The sequence below is a fragment of the Octopus bimaculoides genome, chromosome 3, assembly GCF_001194135.2.
Source record: "Octopus bimaculoides isolate UCB-OBI-ISO-001 chromosome 3, ASM119413v2, whole genome shotgun sequence".
Classification (NCBI taxonomy): domain Eukaryota; kingdom Metazoa; phylum Mollusca; class Cephalopoda; order Octopoda; family Octopodidae; genus Octopus; species Octopus bimaculoides.
Genome location: NC_068983.1, coordinates 11,862,269 through 11,869,743, shown reverse-complemented (window position 1 = coordinate 11,869,743; position 7,475 = coordinate 11,862,269). Strand labels below are relative to the sequence as shown.

General features: G+C 36.7%; 1 protein-coding gene across 1 annotated transcript in view; it reads right to left on the bottom strand.

Annotated features, from left to right (window-relative positions):
* Positions 1 to 1,835, bottom strand: part of LOC106883281 (uncharacterized) — a 10,461-nt gene extending 8,626 nt beyond the window's left edge. The window contains exon 1 of the mRNA XM_014934235.2: positions 1,738 to 1,835. The gene's annotated coding sequence lies outside the window, so the exon portion shown is untranslated. The remainder of the gene's footprint in view (positions 1 to 1,737) is intronic.
* Positions 1,836 to 7,475: the final 5,640 nt, after the last annotated feature.

Below are 7,475 nucleotides of genomic sequence, written 5' to 3'. Positions count from 1 at the left end.
AAGACACCATTTCGAGTGTGGCCGTTTTCGTGCGGGTGACACGTAAAAGCACCCACTACACTCTCTGAGTGGTTGGCGTTAGGAAGGGCATCCAGCTGTAGAAACTCTGCCAAATTAGATTGGAGCCTGGTGTTGCCATCCGGTTTCACCAGTCCTCAGTCAAATCGTCCAACCCATGCTAGCATGGAAAGCGGACGTTAAACGATGATGATGATGATGATGATATATATATATATATATATCATCAGTTAAATGTTCATGTTTCCATACTTGCATGGGGTAGACAAAATTCATCGAAGCAGATTTTCTACAGCTGGATACCCGTCTTGTTGCCAAGCAAGATAATATTTCCCGCATACCAGCTATATTTTCACAGAAGATTGGAAACAAATGACACTACTTACCTGACAACCACAAAGTTTTAGGTTCAGTTCTAGCTAAGGATAGAGCTGTTTATATTTGATATCTGAGTTGTTGCTTAATTAACAGACAGCTTTGATGAAGCAGTCCTCTAATTAAAGGGATTCCAACCTGATTATCCCATTCTTTTTGTATATCAAGGGCTGGCTTTAATCCATCTTTCTTTGAGATGGCAGGGTGTGATTTGAGGGAGATTTGGCAGTTATTTCTAGCAGGTCAAAGGAAAATACAGAGGTTAACCTACTGGCTTGATAAGTGGTTGACTATACTTGGTGTGACATCAAAGAGCTTCAACCAATAGCTATTTTCAGACATCCAGGTTCTCATTATTTCTTTCCTAAGGGGAAACAGCTTTATATATATATATATATATATATTTCATGTGCCATTTTTCCCTGAGCCTCTTTCATTTGACCTATATATATATATATTTTTTTTTTTTTTTTGCATTTCTGTTCTTTCTGATGTCTAAGGATGGATATTGATGTGTATTAGTCTGTTCTCTGGAGAAGTGATGCGGCAAATATACCTTATTTTGGCTTACTCATTTTGCCCCAACCAAATTTGTCTTTTATATGTTCAAAGCTTTCGGTGATAATTTTTTTGAGATAGTGATCAGGTTATGTGATAATGCTCTGCACTTAAGGCCATTTGCTTAGCTAATACAGTTTTTGTAAAGTAGTGAACATTTGTAGAAAAAAAAATATGTTGTCTCAAAGTCAAATATGCAGTAAAAACATCTCATTTTGCCCCACCCTAATTAAAACTATTTGGGGCTATGACACAAACACAGAGCGAGTGTGTGTGTGCGTGCGTCCGTGTGTGTGCACGCATGCATTATAAACATGCATATATTCTTTTACTGGTTTTAGTCCTTTTATTGTGACCACACTGGGACATTACATTCTGAGGTATAGCCGTACTAATCGAACAACACCAGTACTTATCGACATTATTTATGTTATCTAACTCTGAATAGAATTTGTGCTCAGAGCGTGGAGAGAAGTAGCTAAAAACAAAGTTCCCCCCGCCTCCAATGTTTTACCGATTCTGACCTAAAGAAAAATTTTATTTTACTATTTCAACCACATATCAGACAGAGACTTTGTAAAGCTCACAAGAAACTATTAACATCCAATACAAGGCAAAAAACAACACGAAGAGAACAGCTTCTGCCAGCAGATTTCTTTGTAAACAAACACTTGTCGAATGAAAACTAGATGTTATCAAAGCAATGGGCGTAGAAATGATTTCATAATTTAATATAAAGGCAGTTAAGAGCAGAGAAGAGTTGAGTGTGTTCATTAGAGTACTTACTGGTTGTTATTTTCATTTAAGAAGTTTCTCATTTTAATTAATCAAAAATTTGTCAATTAAGAAGTAAAAGCTACTTCCACGTGTAGCCATGTTATGTTTCTTTGCGCAAGTGCAACTGACAACTTCCGGTGAAACATATCCCGGCGACAAATAATTCCCTATTTTGGTTGTAATATAAGATATATCATATGATGAAAATAAAATTAAATATAGACATAGATCGACTGTATAATATTTTTTTTTTTCACCACGTCTGACGCCTAAGTCTCTACTTTTATTCTGTCATTTAAAATTATGCGTGGTACATGCAGTTTTATGTCAGCTTGCATTAAGTGAAGTGTAGACGCTGCTCAAAAATTTCTTACGACTTTTTTTTGTTTTTAATTTTTGCCTCCGCTATTTACAGTTTCGTTTTCGCTGTTGCTTTGCCTTTCTTTCTTTCTTTATTTATTAATTATTTCGTTTAATTTAATAAATCAAATGGAAAGTACTCTTTTGTTTCTTTTTAATTTTTCTTATCTAATAGATATATATTTTTTTAATATTTTCATTTGCATTTTTATTTAATTGGTTTGGTCTGGATGAAGGACTGCGCCCTTGGCCTTCAAAGCTCCCTTAAAACCAGTGAAATCAAGTAAAGCACATGCAATATAAGTTCTAAAGGACGGACGTTGATGAGAGTAAAGATTGGTTTGCTTAGTGGTGGGGACGATCACAAACAGTGACGCGAAGAGTAGAGATGAGTAAATGCAGAGTGTTTGAATAAAGGTGAAGCGAAACCAACTGAGCAAATGCTCCTGGACTTACGATAGAAGGGCAGAATTAAAAGGCCTTGTGCCTGTGGGTAAAGGCTGGAGTATAAGGTGAGTGACTGTACCCTAGTCGGTAGGATGACCCTTTGAAGGATACGGTCTGAGATGTCTGCGTATGTAGCAGCCGAACTGTACCAGGTGTGAAACATTATTATGTTGTAGGTCTCATTTGATCTTTGTAGAGAGCTAGTGTTTATTGGGAGATGAAGTACTTTCTGATCCGGAAAATAAGGAACCATCTTTGTGAGGTAGACTTTGCTATGATAAATTGCTTGGAGTTGGGTTTTAAAGTTAGAGCTAGAAGTTGTTATTGTTGCTTAACCACAAGTTAGACCCGAACGAGTAAATCTGTAATCAAAAGTTTCCAGCAGTGACCATCCTATCATTTTTTGTACATATAAACATACATGTGTGCGTGCGTGCATGTAACCAATAACTTCCTAGGTTCTAAGTCAAGATTCGAAACCGAATTTACATTTTTCTACAAATTCTTTACCTGTTGTTCTTGGCTTTTGCCCTTAGAAATTTACGAGAGTCAACTGTCACAAATACATAGTTCTAGTTAACTATTTCGGATCAAACTTAGATCAAGGCAGATTACAGACGAAAAATCCTTTGACCAGCCGGATTGAATTTAATCAGAAAAAATTTGAATACGGAACCAAAAATTGGTTCGCTCTCTTTCACTTGGCCCCTCGCTAGAAGAGTCCATCTGTCTATTTCTCACTTCATGTATGGCTTGTCACTGCACGACTGAATAATTTTTACGCTATTTACTGATCAACACAGACAGGTAGATTTTTTTTATTCTTTATCTCTCACTTCTTCCATCTGTTCTCCTAGCAGTCAACAAAAGATGAACTTAACTAGCTACAAAATAGATAACAGAACTAAAAATAATTTTTGTACAATAACAACTCGAAAAAGTTATACCTTACATTGTAACGATGACAATGAAATAAAAGACTATTTTAACTAATATTCTTCTTCCTCTTATTGATTTGCTACATAATAATCATAGCATTTTGGTGAACTTTCGACTCCAGAACTGCATTCCTTCTCTACGAAATGCTACATACAATTCGTTAGATATATAATCAGTTAGTTGTCCAAAGCTAAAAAGAAAATGCACACTGTAAAAGAGAAAAAGAGCTGTTACATTTTTATATTGTATATCATTGGTTATGGCGTATAACTGGTCAGAATGATACCAGCGGTTTTGCACTAATTTTTGCACTTGGCAATATTGACAGTTCTTATGATATGCTAACATGGCCACTTTTATGATGGAGGCAAATATATAGCTCTCATTAGCTTGGTAAATGATAAAAAAAAAAGGAACCAGAATAAAAGTGGTAAGAATCTTTTTCAAGCGAGAAAGGAGATTTTCTCCCATCCACCCGTGGAATGGTGTGAGCTGTAACCGAAGGATATCAGCTGAAAATGTGAACACGTTTTTTGTACTTTAGTCCGAAAGAGGGGACAAACATGTTGCCTCTCACAAGGGTAGCAACGAAATATCTCGCTTTTTTAGTTCAAGAAAGCATCCTGATCATGTGAAATCTTCAGAACGATTCTTTTCTCGGCCATGGTGTGGCCTAGGCTGTTCCAGCAGTTTACAATTTGATTTTGTACGGTCGTCAATATTGCCAAGTGAGATAGTCGGTGCGAAACCGTCGGTAACATTCTGACTAGGTATATACCATAACCAGGAATATGAATATATATATATATATAATCGGAGGCGATTCCAGGTCATCAACGTCATTCGGGCTTATAGGAAAGTTGGTTATACATCATTAGATGTATACCTGACTTTCCTATATAAGATTAGAGAATATAACGGAACGCTGAACTCCAGACTATCAACTTATACAACACTTTATTTAGGTGGTAAATATATATATCTTTAGCTTTTGTTGTTACAGCTTCTGTGTGTGTGAGCATAGTTGTTGGGACGTTGTTATGTAGATGTAAGCGAGCTGTCGAACGTAAGTTCGAAAGATGAAGAGAGACAGCTAAACACGTAAAGAAACTGTCTCCAGAGTTAGAATGTTGGTGACACTGCTTGACACGTCCATGCTCATGGCCGGCCGACCGAGAAAGAGATAGAATTAAGCGGGAAAGCTTGCTTGTTTAATTCCACGCATGCGTGAGACTACGCATGCGCACGGCGTTACTACAGGCTCATCACAGATTTCGCATAAAACACATGCCTGCTCGAAGAATTTCACGTTTCACCGCTTTATTTCTAACCCTAAATGGCTTATTTCTTATATCTAGCACTATGTCTGTCTCCATTTCTAAGTTAAGGGTAAAAATAAAGCAGCCCTGCAAAACACAACTGATCTTTACACAGACGCACAGAATAAGGGCAATCAAATAACGACAGCGGAGTGCACAGCAAACACCAGTGATCTGACTGTCGCCTGTACTCTTGACAAGAGATGTCAGTTGGTCTTTTACATCTACCAGGCTCGTTTGTAACAGCCCGAGTTGCCGGATTATTTTTCGTTCCTTTAAGAATATTGTAGAACGAAAGATTTTTATAGATTGGAATTTAAATCCTAATCTCTATAGAAATTTATTGTTTCAAGAAAACATTGAACTTGAATTACTTTTAATTTTTGCGATTAGAGATAACAACTCGGGCTGCAACTTCTGAGCCCGAGTCAGACGTGTGCGAATGATGCCGAGAGAACGTCTGCTACGAATATTTCTTGACACAGGGCATCACTAGGATGATCGCCAGACGCTGAACGAAAATAAATTAACTGCGACCAGGCTCAATAAAAGGAACCCGAGTTATTGGCTACAATTACATACTTGTAATCAGTGTTGGTAGAAATTAAATCAGATTGCAAGATACACGTTCACTTTACTAAATTTATACTCGGGCTAAGCCCGAACAGCCCAAGTGTCGGAGTCGCCACTGATATATATATATATATGTGTGTGTATGTGTGTGTGTGTGTTTGTACACACGATCAGAATAGATTTATCTGCCCGAGCCGCTCTATGTAAAGACTTGAAATTTGGTACATGAAGTACTCATGATATTACTAATACTCAGAGACTTTGAACGACATCAATTGAACAATGAATCAATTTACCGATACATGATAAGTAAAGACGAACATCTGAGTTTTTAGGGTTAAGATACGTAGCCATTTTGCATATGCAATGAAGGCAATGAAGCGATTAATTGATAGGGTTTTGAAATTTATTAGGTTGTCAGATAGTATTAGACCATTCCCCACCTTTATTTTAATCCTTATTTTTTTTTATCATCAATTTGAACGAATCATTATTTTCTTCCATAGTTCATGATTTCTTGATAATGTTCCAATAACTCGTCAATGCCTTGATGACAGAAATCACCGGGTCTTGGGCCGAAGAATTCATAGGACAACATTTTCAGCTCCACATCGTTGTTGAACGATAGGCCTCACAGAATGGTAAAGAGCGACCGGAAAAGGTTATAATTTGAAGGTGCTATATCAGGAGAATATGATGGGTGCAGTAGAACTTCCCAAACGAACTCTTGAATAGCATTTTTTATCAAATTGACATGGAGCGAACGTTGTCGTGTTGAAGAAACACTCCATGTTGCCAGCATCCATGCACCGAGTTTTGGGCTTTACTTATCGAGTGGAAGTGATGAGCGACGGTATCATGAGAGCATGCCATCTGCTGGGCTAATTCTGGGATTGGCGTGGATCTTCGTGGATGAGCTCATTCAATTGATCTTCTTTGAACTGGATAGATCAACCAGAACACGGGATGTCTGTGAGTTCGAATTTCTCCTCCTTGAAGCTTGAAAACGATTTCCGCGTCGTTCTTGTAGTAACAGCACCTTCTCCGTACACAACACAAATGCTTCGAGCCGCTCTGACGGCCTTTGAACTTTGAATGAAAGCAAAGAGGAACAGATGTCGAAAATATTCGGTGTTTTTTTTTTTACTCTACTTAGTATTCCTTCGTGATATGTCTGCAAAGAAGTAAAATTTATTCAAATTTCAAAAGGGATAAACAACAGTTAGAGAAGAAGATCAGAGCTACAAAAGGACATAAAACACTATAGAAAAAATTTTTTTTCGCGTTAATTCAAATAACATGGGAAAGAAACGAACGAAATTATCTGACGATCCAATATGTGACCCATCCAAGTTTACAATCTATTATAATGTGACTGGGAAAACCTTTTTTTTTATTTCAGTATTTAAAATGTTTGCTACTAAACTGCATACCAATGATGTCGCTTCTATGAAATTGAACATGCTTTATTGCGTTCACTTCGTCATGCCACAAAAGATAACGTACTTCTGCAATTTTTTTTTCTTTAGATTTTGATTGAAGTTAAATGAGGAATGGTGTTGGTATACACCCAAAGGAAGTCCAATGTGTTAATGATATTTCCCCTCAATACTTCAAATACTGTCAAATGATATTATGTAGAAGGTAGTGGAATTTGATGAAATATGCATTGAAGATCGACAAGAGGAAAAATTTCATTGTGAACAGTGTTTGAAAGGGTAAAATCAAACGATGACATATGAAATACATCGAGTTATCAATTTTTTTGTATTAGTTAATTGTGTATGGTTTTCTTGCTCTAGGTTATTCTTATTTGTGATAACACTAAACGATAAATTTACACTTTCATTAATTTCATAGAAACATTTTGCTAAAGGTAGAAAACTATATGTTAATTACAAAGAGAAACATACTGACAACGGTTGATGGCTGCTTCCTGATTATCAGACATACTGACACATACAATTAGAAATGGAATTTCAAACTGACTTCTGTATGGCAGTGTGGTATACTGTTTCCAATAATGAGAGAAGATACAAGTTCTTTTACGAAGAGAACCTTGACATTATTCCGCGTAATATTTGATATGGAATCCATCAATTCTCGCAG